The sequence below is a fragment of the Caretta caretta genome, chromosome 6, assembly GCF_965140235.1.
Source record: "Caretta caretta isolate rCarCar2 chromosome 6, rCarCar1.hap1, whole genome shotgun sequence".
Taxonomy (NCBI): Eukaryota; Metazoa; Chordata; order Testudines; family Cheloniidae; genus Caretta; species Caretta caretta.
The window spans coordinates 25,383,823-25,401,961 of record NC_134211.1 but is presented as its reverse complement, the minus strand read 5'-3'; the positions used below and the strand labels follow the sequence as shown (position 1 = coordinate 25,401,961).

The 18,139-nt window shown below is 41.0% G+C and overlaps 1 protein-coding gene and 1 long non-coding RNA gene across 9 annotated transcripts in view; one reads left to right on the top strand and one right to left on the bottom strand.

The window, feature by feature from the left end:
• The window catches only part of KCNQ1 (potassium voltage-gated channel subfamily Q member 1), a 533,253-nt gene that overhangs the window by 291,221 nt on the left and 223,893 nt on the right, over positions 1-18,139 (bottom strand). The gene's annotated exons all lie outside the window — the stretch shown is intronic.
• The window catches only part of LOC125637711 (uncharacterized), a 66,338-nt gene that overhangs the window by 25,013 nt on the left and 23,186 nt on the right, over positions 1-18,139 (top strand). The window lies entirely within an intron of this gene.

Genomic DNA, 18,139 nt, shown 5'->3' with positions numbered 1-18,139 from the left:
AACAAGTCAACTTCTGTGAGTCTTAGAGGATACTGTCTACAAGGATTGGCAGTCATATCCATAGATGAAAAGGAACAAATGTAAAGCATAGGGCTGTCAAGCAATTAAAAAAATTAATCACAATTAATTGTGTGATTAAAAAAATTAATTGCACTGTTAAACAATAATAGAATGCCATTTATTTAAATATTTTTGATGTTTTCTACATTTTTAAATATATTGATTTTAATTACAGCACAGAATACAAAGTGTACAGTGGTCACTTTATATTATTTTTGATTACAAAGATTTGTGCTGTAAAAAAACAAAAGAAATAGTATTTTTCAATTCACCTCATACAAGTACTCTAATGCAATCTCTTTATCATGAAAGTTAATTCTACATTTGGAAGTTCATGTACAAAAAAACCCTGCATTCAAAAATAAAACAATGTAAAACTTTAGAGCCTACAAGTCCACTCAGTCCTACTTCTTGTTCAGCCAGTCACTCAGACAGACAAGTTTGTTTACATTTGCAAGACATAATGCTGCCCGCTTCTTGTTTACAATGTCACCTGAAAGTGAGAACAGACGTTCTCATGGCAGTTATGTAACAAAAAAAATTTCTACATTGTAAGTTGCACTTTGACGATAAAGAGATTGCATTACGGTACTTGTATGAGGTGAATTGAAAAATACTATTTCTTTTGTTTATCATTTACAGTGCAAATATTTGTAATAAAAAGAATAATATTAAGTGAACACTGTACACTTCATATTCTGTGTTGTAATTTAAATCAATATATCTAAAAATGTAGAAAAACATCCAAAATATTTAATACATTTCAATTAGTATTCTATTGTTTAATAGTGCGATTAAAACTGTGATTAATCAAGGTTAATTTTTTTTTAATCATGATTAATTTTTTTGAGTTAATTCCATGAGTTGACTGCAATTAATCGACAGCCCTAGTAATGAATAAGAGCAGTTTGCTGGCGAGCAATTAGAGAGGAGAAGGCAGTCCACCTAAAGGAAGAAAGAAGTTTCTTCTTCCTTATTTACGCAAGTTCTGAACTCGATAAAAGGTAGGGGTGAAGGAAACAGCCCCAATGAGTGGTCAAAAATGGAAGGAAGAAACCAATTCTGTGACTCCATTCTTATAAACCCTTAGACAATAACAATTCAGTTTTCTACCCAGAGAAAAAAATAATAACAATTCTCTCTCTCATATTTTCTGAGCTACTTCCCCCCTTTTTCAGACAAGACAAACACACACAAACACTTTACAGGATGACAGGTTTCAGAGTAACAGCCGTGTTAGTCTGTATTCGCAAAAAGAAAAGGAGTACTTGTGGCACCTTAGAGACTAACCAATTTATTTGAGCATGAGCTTTCGTGAGCTACAGCTCACTTCATTGAATGCATACCGTGGAAACTGCAGCAGACTTTATATACACACAGAGAATATGAAACAATACCTCCTCCCACTCCACTGTCCTGCTGGTAATAGCTTATCTAAAGTGATCATCAGGTTGGGCCATTTCCAGCACAAATCCAGGATGGTTGCTCAACTGACCTTACAATTGGCCAATCCATCAGATACTGTCACCAAGTATCTCTGCCACTTGAGCTTAGAGAAACATTTCAAGTGTTCCACAGGGAATTCAGCCCAAACTTCCAAAGTGGAGGAGAAATGGAGCACAGCTTAATCCTAACTGAAGATTTTAAAATAGAGGCTGGGGATGGGTGGGGAGGGAAGTAAAGTTCTTATGAAAGAATGTGATAAATCCTCAGGTACCTGCTTCACATTCTGAATTCTATGCATCCATCTGGGTTGGTTACCTGGAAAGCCCTGCTGCATGAGATAAAGAAGTTGGCCAAACCTTTGCCAAAACTTGAACATGAACTGAATCCCTTCGAAGGTTAAAAAAAAAAATCAGTTTAAAAATAAAAGACAATTATGTTTGCAATCTGGTTCCAGTCACTAGGGGAAGAACTGAAATTCCCAGTCCTTTATATCTATCTAACTACTGGGTGGAGACAAACTCGTACCTACATTTTGCAAGTGCCAACATCCTTTAAATAGCCTAACACTTGCAGGCATTTGCATTTACCAGATCCAGGAGTCATGACTTGTGTTCTGAGACCCATTGATAGACACCATATGAATAAGTAAATTAGATAAGTTAGATACAGCTACACAGAATGCTTACAACTGATACCTTCAAAGTGCAGGCTTGAGTTAATGCTTACACAATTTTGCACGTCCGCAAGTAGAAGATGAGAGCTGAAAATGTGGGACCAATTCTAGGTATTTCCTGCCTTTCTGGATATCTGGCAAGAAAGCAGTTCTTTAAACCCTTCTGGATAATTCAGAAAGAGAGCTAAATTCTCGCTGACGATAGCTCCAAAAATGAGTCTATGCATCTGGTACAAAAGCAGCATTACTGTGTATCTGTATTCTGGTTAGCAATGGCCCTCTGTGCAGATTACTCTTGCCAAAAGGAGGATTTATATGGGAGTGGATGAGTGAGCCTCAGCCAGCTCTTCTCAAACTCTTGGATGCAAGTTATTGGACCTGCTGATTTAAAAATGTCTGTATTTAGCAGCTACTGTTCATGTTCACCTGAGACATTAGTAGAATGGAAAGAGCATTATATGGTATGACATCTGTTTTTTTTTCCCCCAATACAGAATAGAAATATTTATCCAACTCTTCTGCCTTTTCAGCATTATTGATAATTCTACCATTTCCATCTAGTAATAGACCAGTATCATTATTAGGATAGTTTTTGTTCCTAAAATACGTGAAAAACTCCTTATTGTTCTTAACTCTGCTTCCCATAGATTTCTCCTTATGATCCTTTGCTATCCATATCAATTTTCTACAATTAGCTTCTGATTTATATTCATTACTATCAACCTCCCCTTTCTTCAATTTGTCCTCTGCCCAAGAACAGCGTTAGACATGGCATCTGCACCAGGGAGTGTGCCGGAGAAAGTCAAAGCTAGGAACAGTGACAAGTCAACTGTCCAGATTCAGGGGATTTAGAAGCATATGGGATCCAGCATTTGGATCCAGTCACAACAGACTGTAGTCCATCCAGAAAACAGGCCTGGGCCTGGTTGTAACATAAGCATTCCAGCTTTTGAGTCTCATCTAAACAGAATTAAACCTCTGAGCCATTTGACGTTTACCCACAATAAGTCATTTAAAAATAATTAAAAGATTCCTGAAGACATTATTCCATACTGCACTATGCACAAAGTACTTGCAAAATATTAATTTGTTTGAAGGAAAATAGGAAATTTTTGAGTTGTAGAAACATAGAAATGATCAGATGCTCCAATAATATCACTGCTTAACTAATCGCTACCAACAGAATTTTCCATTAAAAGTGGGCCTAAACTAAATGCCATATCTATGCACCCCCCAAATTTAGGTGTTTTCAAAGTCTGGCTCTGAATTTTGCATCTCAAGCCCATCTCTAAATAAAAGTAATCAAATTTAAGATTAAAAATATAATAAATACATAACTTAAAAACATATTCCTCTGTTGAGAGCAGTCCTTGCATGCCAAGATTTTGCCTAAGGCAAATTTCTATGGTTAAGCTATAAAGTTATGAAAATAAGGGTTTATAATGAATATACTAACAGATGCTTAACTAAAACAGTGCTAGCAGGTACCACTATAATAAATGCCATCTTGATAAGACAAAAGTTCATGCACCATCCTCTGTACCTACTGTATTTTTTACTGCAATGTTCTTGCTTTTTCAAACAAATGGCCATTTGTAGCACTAATAAAATCCTATCACTATAACCCACAGTGACTTGCACTTCATATTTTCCAGTATACACTCAACCATTCAATCTTGCATTTCTACCGGTAGAAATATTTCCTCTGCAGTCTAATTTCAATAGGGTTTTTTCAATAACTGGTTTTTCCTTCCAGAAATAGTGCTATTAAATATAGGCACTAAGAAGTTCCGGCAGAAGTCAAACAGCTAAACCAAGAACAGTAATTCCAGTGAGGACATTTAACAAACACACACACACACCAGATCATACGCTTCAGCTAGAGACAGTTCAGGATGTGGAGCACAGACTTTTTATAAGACTAATTCTGGAAGACAAAGCATTTCATTTTATAATGAGACACATTGTTTACAATGTAGTGGAGAGCCAAAGGTCATAAAAATGAGGCATTGAAACTGTGCAGGTTTATCCACAGCTGCAGAGAAGCTTCTAATTAAGATAAGCCATTTCAGCCAATGCTCGGACAAGAGACAAGGGGGAAATGCTACCATGCTGCCTTTCTATCTCCAGGGCTGTGGTTAGCAAGGCTATGATTTTGTCACGGAGGTCACAGAAGTCACAGAATCTGTGACTTTCAAAGACCTCCGTGACTTCAGCTCTGGTGGCGGCTGGACCCTGCAGCTCCCGCAGTGGCAGGAAGCTGTGAGGTACTCCTGCTGCATGAGGCAGCAGACCCCCAAGCTGTGAGCTGCCATGGCCAGGGGTGTACCCGGCAGCTCCCTGTGAGCGGAGCTCAGCCGTGAGTGGAGCTCACAGGGACATGGAGCTCTGAGTCCCCCCATGTGGTAGAGGCCCTGGAGCTCCCAGCCACCCCGGAGCTGCCCAACCCCTTCCCATTTTATCATGGATAATTTTAGTAGAAGTTGTGGACAGGTCATGGGAGGCAAAAAAAAAAAAAGAATCACGGAAGCCGATGACCTGTCCCTGACTTTTACCAAAAATATCCATGATAAAATCTTAGCCTTAGTGATTAATCAGATATTCTCCATTCCAACCCCACAATGGTCCTTTCTCTCCTTTTTGTCAGGAGAAATACAATACAATGTAGAAACAACAACTTTAAATGTCAGAATTCTGCTTTAAATCCATGGTAAATTACTCATTGACTTCATTGGAAGCAGTTAGGCCAACACTGAATACTTCTATAAATATCACCCCTACCATTTTCTTTCTTTTTTCTGTTTTTCCATTGCATTTTAAAACTTTTCTTTCTTTGTTCCTTTTTCTTAGTCGCCCTCCACCCCTTGATTCTCCTTGTGCTCTGAGATCTTGCCCATCTGCAAAGGAGTTTCTTCAAGCCAGAATCTCTACCTTATGCTGAGGCCCTGTGCTACAGAACATGGCCCATTTGGAGACTGAGTTCTTTAGGCAAGCAGAATCCCCCTTAGATCTGTTGCCTCATGGATCATGGCCCTGCTTTAACTTCCTGGAGAAGCAGTCATTATTAGGGTGACCAGACAGCAAATGTGAAAAACTGGGACAGGGGGTGGGTGGTAATAGGAGCCTCTATAAGGAAAAGACCCAAAAATCAGGACTGTCCCTATAAAATGGCGACATCTGGTCACCCTAGTCATTATGGAGTTACAAAATAACATCCCCCGCAACAACGTTGGCACAGGTGGGTGTATGTCAGGCTGTCAAATAGTGCAGCCCTCCTCTAGAGGTCCCTCGCCCACTCACAGCCATGGCAGCCCAGCCACTCTCAGCCAGTCTGCTGGATTAGTGGCAACATCACTTCTGCAGAACTTGCACAGGGAGTTGAGGCTACTGGATCAATGCATACATGAATATTATAATGGGGGCAATCTCAATATTTTTTGCAAAATGAAAATCTAAATAATAATAATAATAATCATCATCATCATCATCAGCCTGGGTCCATTGAAACATTTCATTGTGATCATTCGGAAACATTTTGTTTCAATTTAGACATTTCCCTCCCTCCCTCCTGATTTTTACAGGTTTTTTTAAGGAATAAATGTACTAAAATTTGTAAACAAAAAGTTGTTTTGACTCAAACCCCCCCCCCCCCAAAAAAAAAAAAACTTTCTGTTTCAACAGTGTCACCACAAGATGTTTCAACAATCTCAAAACTACTTTTTTTGGTAAGCCATTTTTTGTTTTAAATCTTGTGTTCTGCTGAATCCCAAACTGTTTCAGAAACAGTTTTGGTTTCAATGAATCAGCATTTTCCAGTGGAAAAATGTTTAGTCAAAAAATTCCTGACCAGGTGCTAGTTGGATCCTTACGCTGGCTTATCCCGCTGCTGCCCTCTACACCTCTATATACAGGTGTGATGCACAAATCCCTTCCATGAAACAAAGGTCTTCCGGTGTGGCCAGTCTGCCTCATTTATGACATAGTGGAGAGCAGACTTAAGTGGGGCGGGGTCTTTACGCTGGCCTCCTACATCTGGGCGAATCTCACTCCTGCAGATTATATTTGACAAAAGCCCCTCATTTGGATTCAGGGCATCTGCTGTATGCCCCAATAATATATTAATGTAAATAGCTGCACCTGTAAAATGTGTAGCTTGAGGCAGAGTAGGAAAATAAAAACGTAAATATGCAATAATTAAAACAATTATTACAATTCAGATTAGTTTAAACTGTCCCACTGTGCCCTCCTCCTCCAGCCTAATCTACACTGGTGATGGCCAGTAGGGTACAAGTAGCTACACGCTACAGTGAAAACCAGGCTACATCCATAGTGCTGTGTGTAGCTATACAGGCCAGCAAAGGGCTCTGGCAATGGGACACTACACTGCTAAAAAAATACTACTATCCTGCTATTTATACCCAAGCTAGCAGGGCGTGCAGGGTGTACACTCTACATCAGTGATTCTCAACCAGGGGTCTGGGATCCCTTGCGCAGGACCGGCTGTAGCCACCAGCAAAGCAAGCACATGCTTGGGGTGGCACAATTCCGTCCACCCCCCCCTTTTTTTTTGCGCTCTCGGCGCTTGGGGCGGCAAATTTTTTGCTTGGGGCAGCAAAAAACCTACAGCCGGCCCTGCCCTTGCGGTTCCTGAGCAGGTTTCAGGGGGCCCATCAAAATAAAGCAGAGAGCAGGGCCAGCGTTAGACTCACTGGGGCCCGGGGCAGAAAGCCGAAGCTTGAGCGCTGCTGCCCAGGGCTAAAGTTGAAGCCTGAGAAAGTTAGCTTACTGCCTACTGTGGTGTGGGGCCCTGGGCAATTGCCCTGCTTGCCACCCCCTAACGCTGGCCCTGGCTTTTAATCTACTGGATATGCAGAGAAGCAGTTGTTGTGGCACAAGTGGGCTGTGGAATTTTTATAGCATGTTGCGGGGGGGTAGGGGGACTCAGAAAGAAGCAGGTTGAGAAACCCTGCTCTACATACGATCATAAGTGTAGACATAGACACAGAGGTTTTAATGCAGCTTTTCATCCATAGACTGCTCACTGACATTTCACTTGTTATTAAAACAAATATTCATGATGCATAAGATGTTACCTGGGGTTTGATTAGCTGCCTATCTGCACATAGAAATTCATCACAGAGATACAATCCTGCCATTAACACAATTGTTTTACTGTTTAAAAACTGCTCACTGTAAGCTTTTGAAGACAAAAATTATGTTAGTACAACAACATTAAGGCAATTAAAAAAAATTACAACGGAAGGCAAGTTGTTCCAGTCTGGCTGGACAGTGCACTGCTCAGTGAGGGACCAGAAAAGGAGGGTGTAGTAAAAATGGCTTTGTGACATCTTTGCTGCTGTTGATTCTGAAACTGATTGGGGACTGTTTGGTCCCTAGTACAACTCCTCAGAGCTGCTTTAAAGTTGCTCTAAATTGGGCCTGGCTGCCTAGAGCTCCAAGAAGGGCATTCCAGCGGTATCCCCTTTTTTTCCCTCAGCAAGCGGTCAGAGGGATGCTACAGAACCAGTATAAATTCTCTGTACAATGGGAAATCTGCAGGTAGCCAGTTAAGTTAGCTTCACAGCCTTTTTGTGTTGCCAATGTGATGTCAAGGGGCTGGAGTGAGGTTGAAGATTTGGCCCCAAGTCAAGAAATTCAAATGCATGGTTCCAAAAACAATCATAATTGGAGCCCCTTGTGCATACTCAGTACTTTTTTGTTACTGTTGATGTTTTTCACTTTAGTGCTTTAATACAAATAGCATGTGCTGTGACTTTTGTGTTGATTCAATGCAAAAAGAGCAGGTCAATTAAGATTATGTTGAGACATAGAAGCATTGGTGGTGTATATTTAATTGTACAATCATTAGATCTACAGATATCTGAATGGTGAAAACACCAAGGAGAGAGAGAGAGGAATTATTTAGCATGGTTCGTGGAGGCTTGCCTGGGAGTAATGGTCTGAAATTAAGCAAAGCAAAATTTAGACTAAATGGCAACAGCAAATTTCCTAACAGTGACATCTGTTAAGCTGTGGAACAGTCTCTCAAGAGATCCATCATCACTTGAGTCAGATAAAACTGGACAGTACAAAGCAGTCAAGAAAATACTGTAGGGTACAATCCTGCATTGGCAAGAGTTTAAAGATGATCTATGAGGACTTTTTTTCTTCCACTTTCTATGAAGTGTGGAATTGTCTTTAAATGGGATTGTAGGGTACCACAGGAAAATAAAATGGTCTGGACCTCCCACACACATTGGCTAGCAATTCCCCCTTTTTAAGATTCCCCCCATGTTCTCCGTTCCAAACTTAATAGCGCATTTGAAGGGATCCACCAGGCATGGAGGCTTTTTTGCTGGGCGCTAGTACCATCCCTTTCAAAGTCTGTGCACCCTGGCATGGACTGCACCCTACAGAGTGTGAAAACTTTGAACTTTTCAACAAGTCTTAACACAAACTCTGCCTCTGTTTGGTCCCTTGTACTAGGATTAACATAAGTATGTGCAACAGGAAAAGCAGCTTTGGTTTGCCTGTCTCCTATCCAGCATTCAGTGGACCATTTCTGAACTATTACGTCTGTAAATCAGCACAATAGTTCAGAACAAACATTTAAAAAGAGAATGATTTGACAAGGTATAGATGGAGATATTTTTATAGTATTTTCAAGAAAATATTTAATTTAATCTTGATTTTGTCCAAACAACAACAAAAAAACAAAACACAAAAAAAAACCAAAACAGGTTTATCTATTGAATTAAGACACATTCTTAATCTCCGTTAAACCACGTAGTACTATTTATCATTCTCCCATATATTCTAATAAACCTTTCACTTAAAGCTGCTTGCAGAATTTACTGAAAGAATCAACTCTAAAGAATAAGGCCCCACTTCAGCAAGGCACTTAAACTTGTCCAAAAAATTAAGCACATGACCAATCCCCATTGACTTCAGTGAGATTTCAGAAAGTGCACAAGTAGTTTGCTGAACAGAGATGGATTACTCACGTGCTTTAAGTTAAGCACATGCTTGAGTGCTTTGTGGAATGGGGGCCTGAGTCTCACAAATCTCTACTGATATTGTTAATGAGAGTCTCAAAAGGTGAAATCCATGTATGCCACTTTGGAAATTTTCCACCAAGGGTACATAGGATCCCATGAAATAAATCTCCCTAAAAATACAGTAATGAACAATGACAAGCACTTATTCAGAGAACACTGATGTTTGGCTACACACAGGAAAGTCTTTCCAGAATAGATCAGAAGATTATTTTTATTTCATTTATATTAGGCAACTTAATTTGCTCACAAGAACAGCTTTATAAAAAGTGATAATGCCATAGTGGGCCACAGGTGACTCGTCAGCTATTTCTTACCAGGAAAAAAAAAGTAGTCCAGGTACAATTCTCTGCCTGCGGGTATAAAACCTGATTCTATTACATAACAAATGGTAAACATCAAACAGTTTTTGTCAAAGCACACAGTAAAATAACCCTGGATGGTTTTTGCTTTTGCCACCAGCTCTTTCTAAGAGTTTAGGATCTTTTGATGGTTTTGCAATATTTTTCATTATCAAGACATAAAAAGATAATAAAAAAGGGCATTCTCCTTACACTTAGATAGCCAAGGGCTACAGACAATTTCCCACCCCAAGTCTTTCATCCAATAATCTTAAAGGCTATATTTTGAATCAAATTTCTATTTAAGGGTCATTCCGTTTTTTTTAAAAAAAATCATGTTTAGAAATTGATTTATAACTTAAATTAAATTAAAGGTTAAATATTTTTTTAAAAGCCCATTCATTTTCCCCATTTAAGCTGTTTATATTTTGCACTGTTTTCAGTGTGGTCAATTTTGTGTCTTGGTTTCCATACAGTAGCAAACCACTGTTCCATCTGGCGTGCAGAAAGAAAACTGTATGGGGGAATTTCAAATACAAAAATGTTTAAAAAGTGAAATTTTTAAATGTATATGTATTAACAATTATTTTCAATAATATTTAACAAAACCAAACATAAATGACAGGAATAAGATCCAACACATGACACAGTTGTCATGAAAATACGAAAAATAGAATAATAGAATTGTAGGACTGGAAGGGACCTCAAGAGTTTTTCTAGTCCAGTCCCCTGCACTCAAGGCAGGACTAAGTATTATTCTAGACCATCCCTGATAGTTATTTGTCTAATATGCTCTTAAAAATCTCCAATGACAGATTCCACAACCTCCCTAGGCAATTTATTCTAGTGCTTAACTATCCTGACAGGAAGCTTTTCCTAATGTCCAACCTAAACTGCCCTTGCTGCAATTTAAGATCATTGCTTCTTGTCCTATCCTCCAAGGTTAAGCACAACAATTCTCCCTTCTCCTTGTAACAACCTTTTATGTTCTTGAAAACCATTATGTCCCCAGTCAGTCTTCTCTTTTCCAGATTAAACAAACCCAATCTTTTCAATCTTTTCTCATAGGTAGGGTCCTACCAAATTCACAGTCCGTTTTAGTCAATTTCACTGTCATAGGATTTTTAAAATCGTAAATTTCATGATTCCAGCTATTAAAATCTGAAATTTCATGGTGTTGTAATTGTAGGGGTTTGGACCCAAAAAGGAGTTCTGGGGGGTTTGCAAGGTTATTGTAGGAGGGTTGCGATACTGCCACCCTTACTGCTCCAGTGGCTGCTGTCTGGGAGCCCAGCTCTGAAGGCAGAGCCGCTGCCAGCATCAGCGCAGAAGTAAGGATGGCCTGGCATGGTATTGCCACCCTTACTTCTGCACTGCTGCTGGTGGGGTGCTGCCCAGCTCTGAGGACAATATAGAAGGGTGGCAATACCACAGTTCCTCCTAAAATAACCTTGTGACCCCCCTGCAACTCCCTTTTGGGGCAGGACCCCCAATTTGAGAAACCCTGGTCTTCCTTGTGAAATCGGTATAGGGTAAAAGCACACAAAAGACCAGATTTCACCAGGGGAGACCAGATTTCATGATCCATGGTGCGTTTTTCATGGCCGTAAATTTGGTCATGTTTTTCTAGACCTTCAATCATTTTTGTTGCTCTTCTCTGGACTTTCTCCAATTTGTCCACATCTTTCCTGAAATGTGGTGCCCAGAACTGGAGAGGATACTCCAGTTGAAGCCTAATCAGCGTGGAGTACAGCAGGATGACTTCTTGTGTCTTGCTTACAATACTCCTGCTAATACATTCCAGAATGATGTTTGCTTTTGTTTGCAATAGTGTTACACTGTTAACTCATATTTAGCTTGTGATCCACGATGACCCCCAGGTCTCTTTTCACAGTACTCCTTCCTAGGCAGTCATTTCCCATTTCGTATGTGTGCAACTGACTGTTACTAAGTGGAGTACTTTGCATTTGTCTATATTGAATTTCATCCTGTTTACTTCAGACCATTTCTCCAGTTCATCCAGATCATTTTGAATTTTAATCCTACCCTCCAAAGCACTTGAAACCCCTCCCAGCATGATATCATCCACAACTTTATAAGTGTACTCTCTATGCCATTGTCTAAATCCTTGATGAAGATATTGAACAGAACAGGACCCACAACTGATCCCTGTGGGTGGTTTCACTATGAACCACTGATAGCTACTTTGGGAACAATTTTCCCATCAGTTATGCACCCACCTTATAATAGCTCCATCTAGGTTGCATTTCCCTAGTTTGTTTACGGAGAAGGTCTGTGAGACAGTATCAAAAGCCTTATTAAAGTCACATCTACCACTTCCCTCCTATCCCCAAGGCTTGTTATTCTGTCAAAGAAAGCTATTGGGTTGGTTTGACATGATTTGTTCTTAACAAATCCATGCTGTTATTTAGCACTTTATTATTTTCTAGGTGTCTGCAAACTTATTACTTAATTATTTGCTCCATTATCTTTCCGGGTACAGAAGTTAAGCTGACTGGTCTGTAATTCCCTGGGTTGTCCTTAGTCCCTTTTTTATAGATGGGCACTAAATTTGCCCTTTCCCAGTCCTCTGGAATCTCACCTGTCTTCCATGGCTTTTTGAAGATAATCGCTAATGGCTCAGATATCCCCTCAGGCAGCTCCTTGAGTATTCTAGGATGTATTTCATCAGGCCCTGGTCACTTGAAGACATCTAACTTGTCTAACTTAGGGTTGATCTAGATTGATAACATAGTTTTGCCACAATTTCCCCACAGACTTACCACAAATAAAGACTTGTACGAATATTGAACTTCACTTCACCTAAGGCCCAATTCAGTGAAGCAAATAAGCACATGCTTTACTTAAAATTAAGCATGTGCTGAAGTGCTTTGCTGAACTGGGAACTCAGTCTTTTGAACTGTCCTATTTTGCTGCTTACATAGACTTCAACATATGCTTCTATGCTGTGGCACATGAGAATGTGCCAAATCCTGATTCAGCAGCATGAATCTATTGGCATTTTAAATTTTCTCTAAGGAGTGTATGTGAAGCTTTTTCTTTTGGACTGGTATCTTCATACCCAGCTTTCTCCAGCCTGGCTTACTGCATCCATCACAATTACCTGCCCGTCTTCCCAGCTAATATCAACTGCCTTCTTCTAGCAGCACCATTCATTATTTCACAACAGCGGCTGGACTGGCTTCTGGTATGTTAAATTTCAAAACAGAGGTTTGTAAATTAGGGTCCTGGTAATAGGATTTGTGTTCAAGTTACAGTCCTAAAATGTTTTATGTTGCTCTTGAGTCAGTTCACTGTGCCATACCAATACAAGTTCAGTTTCTGTTTAGATTTTTGTCATAGTCATTACCTATGAAACAGAGCCTGAAACCCCAAACAGGGATTAGGTTCCATTTGTACTAGGTGTTGTACAAACAAACAGCATAAAGACAGTCCCTGCCCCAGACAGTTTGTAGTCTCGGACGAAGCCTAGAAATGAAACAACGTAGTGGGATCGAACACTGATCCCCCTGAAGTCAATGACAAAACTCCCATTGACTTTGGGAGGACAGCATTTACTCATCTCCCTTTAGCCCCCCATGTGAGGAAATGTTGTAAATTATTTAGTTAAATACTGAGTGGGAAATTAAACCACCATCAAAATATGGTAACTGCCATTTTTGTGTGGTACACTAAAATATACCTTTGATGCAGCAGCCAGATCATTTCCAGAGCAGTGTATAGTCTTATTGAAAATTGTGATCCTTTCGACAGAAGTCCTGGTTAACAAAATTAGAAAGACCAGGTGGGTGAGGTAATATCTTTTATTGGACCAACTTCTGCCTGTTCAGTATAAGCTCGCAAGTAGGGATGTAACTAGCTTTTTTTAAAAAGTAAACATTTAAAGTATTAAATTTTTATTAAAATGTTTAACCGTTAGGCTCTGCTGTCTCCTCACGCGCAAGGATCCTGGCTGCCGGCCCCGTGCTGGGGTCCTGGCTGCCAGCTGGGACCCCATGGTGTGTGGGAGCACTGGGACATGGGGAGGGGGGTGGCAACCAGGATCCCTGGGGCATGGCAGCAGCAGAATCCCGCAGCTGGAGATTAAATGTTAATCGGAATACCTTACGATAAGACAGATGCTTATCAGTTAACATTTTACATCCCTACTCAAAAGCTTGTCTCTTTCACTGACAGAAGTTGGCCCAATGAAAGATATTACCTCACGCATCTTGTCTCTTTAATATCCTGGGACCAACAGACTACAGCAATACTGCAAAACACGATGGTAAACAAACAGCAGTCATGCTTCACCTCCTCCACCCCTTTGCTGTCCCCCCTCCCTCCATTAGGAACGAAACCTGGATTATGTTACAAGTGAAAAGAAATTTGGTTGGTGTTGTCTCGTCTCCAGCTGTCATTTGTCATCTTCACAAAACCACAGCACAGTTTGTCACTGTTTGGCGCAATTGACTCTGTCTGTTCAGAAGAGGCCAAGGACTGGAATACGCAGGTTACTACTGCGGCACATTAGTGGAGCTATGTGTGGGAGGCTTAGGCAGCCTGTGCCTGTAACATGTGCTGTGAGTCTCATGCTTTCCTGAGCATCTGTTTAATTAAATTAGTTTAATGGAACAGAAACAAAATGGGGGGGGGGGTGGAAGGGGGCGGGGAGAGAGAGAAAATATTTGCCAAAAGGGAAAGGACAAAATTGGATCCACAAAAGTATTTTATCTTCAAGCTTCTTTTCAGAATGAACCAGTAACAATGGGCTGCTTGATAAACTACGTTACATGAAAAAAGCAGTTTGTCACAACACTTGTCTATTATGCTGAAAGATTCTGTACTATCATGCAGTAACCATTATCCTACTCCTTGGATGAGATCACTGATTTACCATCAATGCTTAACATTGGGATTACTGTCCCTAGGAGCTTCAGAGATACTTGTATAATAAATAAGGTCAGTGTATCAGGCATGATTCCCATCACTAGATTATACAGTGTTTTTCAGGCAGTTTTATACACTCACATAACACTGAAGATTAGAAGGTTCAGCAACAAGTTTAGAAGTGTCGTTTGTAATTATGCACATAAGTACTTTGGGATTTTAAAAAAAATCTGAGTTATTGCTTTAGTTAACTTTGAATCCCAGACAGTGGAAGGAAATACCAGTCAACTTCTCTCTCTGAAATTTAAAAGACTCTTATTTTGTTACTAAACTCCAAAACTGAAGGTTTACTATTTATTACCAGGACAACCAAAGAAAGGCACTACAATCTGAGAATGGGGCAGACTTGCACTTTGTAAGGTGGGCTAGGGAGTTACAACTTCTTTACAGATTTAAGTTATCAGGTGCAAATGCTGGTAGATAAATCCTTCAAGGTCTGATTTCACAGTTAATATTACTATTGCTGGGTTAGTGCTGAGGCAAAAGCTAATGGCACAGGTAAGAGCTACGCGCAATCACAAACACATCATAATACCAAATCATCAACCAATTAGCAGTTAATGTTAGTGATGAAAATGTATAAGCATCATGTCTGAAATGAGGTTCTCTATTTATGTCACCAAGGGGTTTTGCCATCATCAATGACCAGTACTAAAGACTAAATGTAGATGAAAATCTGGATTTTTTTTCTTTAAATTGGGTCATTTTAATTAATTAAATAATGTGCACTGCTGTTTTCTGTTTGCTTTGGCTGGTCTGCAACAGTAGGAAGGAGGAGAGAGAAACCAGCCGAATATAAACTGTTTGATTTGAAGGTTTGCATCTGTAAACTTGTGAGACAGCCTGAGGGATGTAGTGATAATTCAGTATCTCATGCTAGCAGACAGCACAGATCAAAGAGAAAGAAGAATTGGCTGGAACTAGCTAGGACTGCCCAACTGTGTGAGGTACTTGTAAAAAAATAAAATTAAAAAAAAAAATCAGAGCTCCTTTTGCTGCCTTAGGAAAAAGACTGGGATTGTCTGAACTGAAGGCTCATCCTCACACTTTTCATGCTGCTTTGTATTTTCTTGCAGCTGTAAAAGCCTCTTGCTGGCACATGTGTCTGATAAAACTTCTGAGCAGCAGTGTAGGAAGGGCGTTACTTTATATTTAAATTGAGAAAACTGCTAAACTGAAGAAGTTTTCTTAGCACATAATCAAAAAGGAGAGGGAAGGATTGTGAGCGCTTCGTGGTACGTACCGCCTCTGTATGTTTGTACAGAACCTAGCACAACAGGGTCCTGGTCTACAACTGGGGCTCCATGGCATTACTGCAATACAAACAATAAAGAACCTCCACCACCTTGATTTTCACAGTCTTTTTCACAAGTTATGTAGTCTGTTCTAGTTTTCTTTAGTCACAGCTCATTCATCTTTGCAGCAGTCTGTAACCTTCAGGCCATAATTTTATGAATGTCTATTGGATATCTATCCAATTTACATGCACAAATGCTGTTTGTGGAAATCTCAAGTACTGAGGGGCACAAAAACTTGCACATCCAAGACTGTGGGTAAATATTCAGATGCAAATTTGTTCCATGGTATTTACAGTGCATACAATTATCACAGGTGGCCTAGATTACCACAGTCCATCTATGCCTAGCCAGGAAGACTATGCTAAAGCATCAGATGGCCCAACATGAAAAAACTCTTCAGTGGGACAGATCAATGAGAGCATACCATACTGGTGATGCCCATCCAATTTTGCATCCACTCTCTCCCAGGGCACTCAGTGAGCTAGGGTCCGGTCGCCCCAAGGACCACCTCTCTTTTTGCACATCCAAGAATACTATGATCAACAGGAACGTTATGATTGGTAGAGCCCTGGAGGAACCACACAACTGTGGAACTCTCTGTTCTGAGGGCAGAAAAAAGGTATTTAAACCATTGCCCTATCATTGTCTCGATCAGATCATTTATCTCCTATCCCTTAGGGGAATTCATCTCTCAAACACTCAGAAAAACACTTACGCATCTGCTGAAGTTCATCCATATTTAGCAAAATACGTAAACACATGCTTAAGTGCTGTTGAAGCCAAAGGGACTCAAATTAAATATGCTATGAATTAAATATGTGCTTAAATGCCTTGCTGAATAGGGATGAGACTCCGTTCATGCTTTAAGTTAATTGTGTACTTAAGTGCTTTGTTGAATCAGGTCCTTAGAGAACAATGGAAGGCATACCTGTTTGTGTAGACCTTCCTTCAGTAAAGAAGAATATAAAATGGCTAGGGACATTTTTTATTTCCTCATATTATCTTTCCCCCTACAATAACTAATAGAAATTTGACTTGACAGAGGCAGGAGTTCATAATCATGCAGCTAAGGTAATTATAGCCCAGATACGAACATGATGGGCATATTAAAAATAGAGAGCTGTAAACAGGTGCTATCATATTACATTAACACGTGCTAGCACTGAGATAAATAGAAAGAAGGTTTCTTCATTTTGCATCAAAACTTTATTAATAATTATTAATCACTGTCAATTTTATATAAAAGTAACACGCAGGGGCCTAAGCTAGAAGTTCTGGGCTCTGTATAAATATAGTAACTATTCTGGACAGCTTACTAGCTGCCATGTTTATATTAGTAAAACTAAGAATGATAAAAGCAGGGTTGCCAGTTGTCCGGTTTTTGACCGGAATATCCGGTTTAAAAGGGACCCTGTCGACTCCGGTTGGCACTGCCAACTGGGCCATTAAAAGTCTGGTTGGCGGCGCAGCGGCCGCCCAGGGCTAAGGCAGCCTCCCTACTGGTCCTGGCTCTGTGCAGCTCCCAGAAGCAGCAGCATGTCCCCTCTCCAGCTCCTACGCGTAGGAGCTGCCAGGGGGCTCCGCACGCTGCCCCCAGCCCAAGCGCCGGCTCCACTGCTCCCCTTGCCTGGGAACCAATGCGGGGGCAGCGTCTGTGGACAGGGCAGCATGCAGAGCTGCCTGGCTGTGCTTCTGCGTAGGAGCTGAAGGGGGGACATGCCACTGCTTCTGGGAGCTGCCTGGAGCCTGCACCCCGAATCCTGTCCTACACCCCAACCCCCTGTCCCAGCCCTGATCCCCCTCCCACCCTCTGAACCCCTTGATTGAAGCCCGGAGCACCGTCCTTCATCCCAAACTCCTCATTCCCAGCCCCACCCCAGAGCCCGTACCCCCAGCCAGAGCCCTCACCCCCCCTGCACCCCAACACCCTGCCCCAGCCCTGAACCCCCTCCCACCCTCCGAACCCCTCGGTCCCAGCCTGGAGCACCCTCCTGCACCCCAATCCTCTCAGCCCCAGCCGCACCCCTCACCCCAACTCCTAGCCCTGATCCTCCTCCAGCCCTCCGAACCCCTGGGTCCCAGCCCGGAGCATCCTCCTTCTCCGCAACACCCTGAGCCAGCCCAGTGAAAATGAGTGAGTGAGTGAGTGAGGGTGGGAAGAGAGAGCAATGGGGGGAGGGAGGGGGAATGGAGTGAGCAGGGGCAGGGCCGCAGAGAAAGGGCAGGGCAGGGTGTTCAGTTTTGTGTGAGTAGAAAATTGGCAACCCTAGATAAAAGCTTGAACTAAACAGCACATATCTCTCTCTCTCTCTCTCA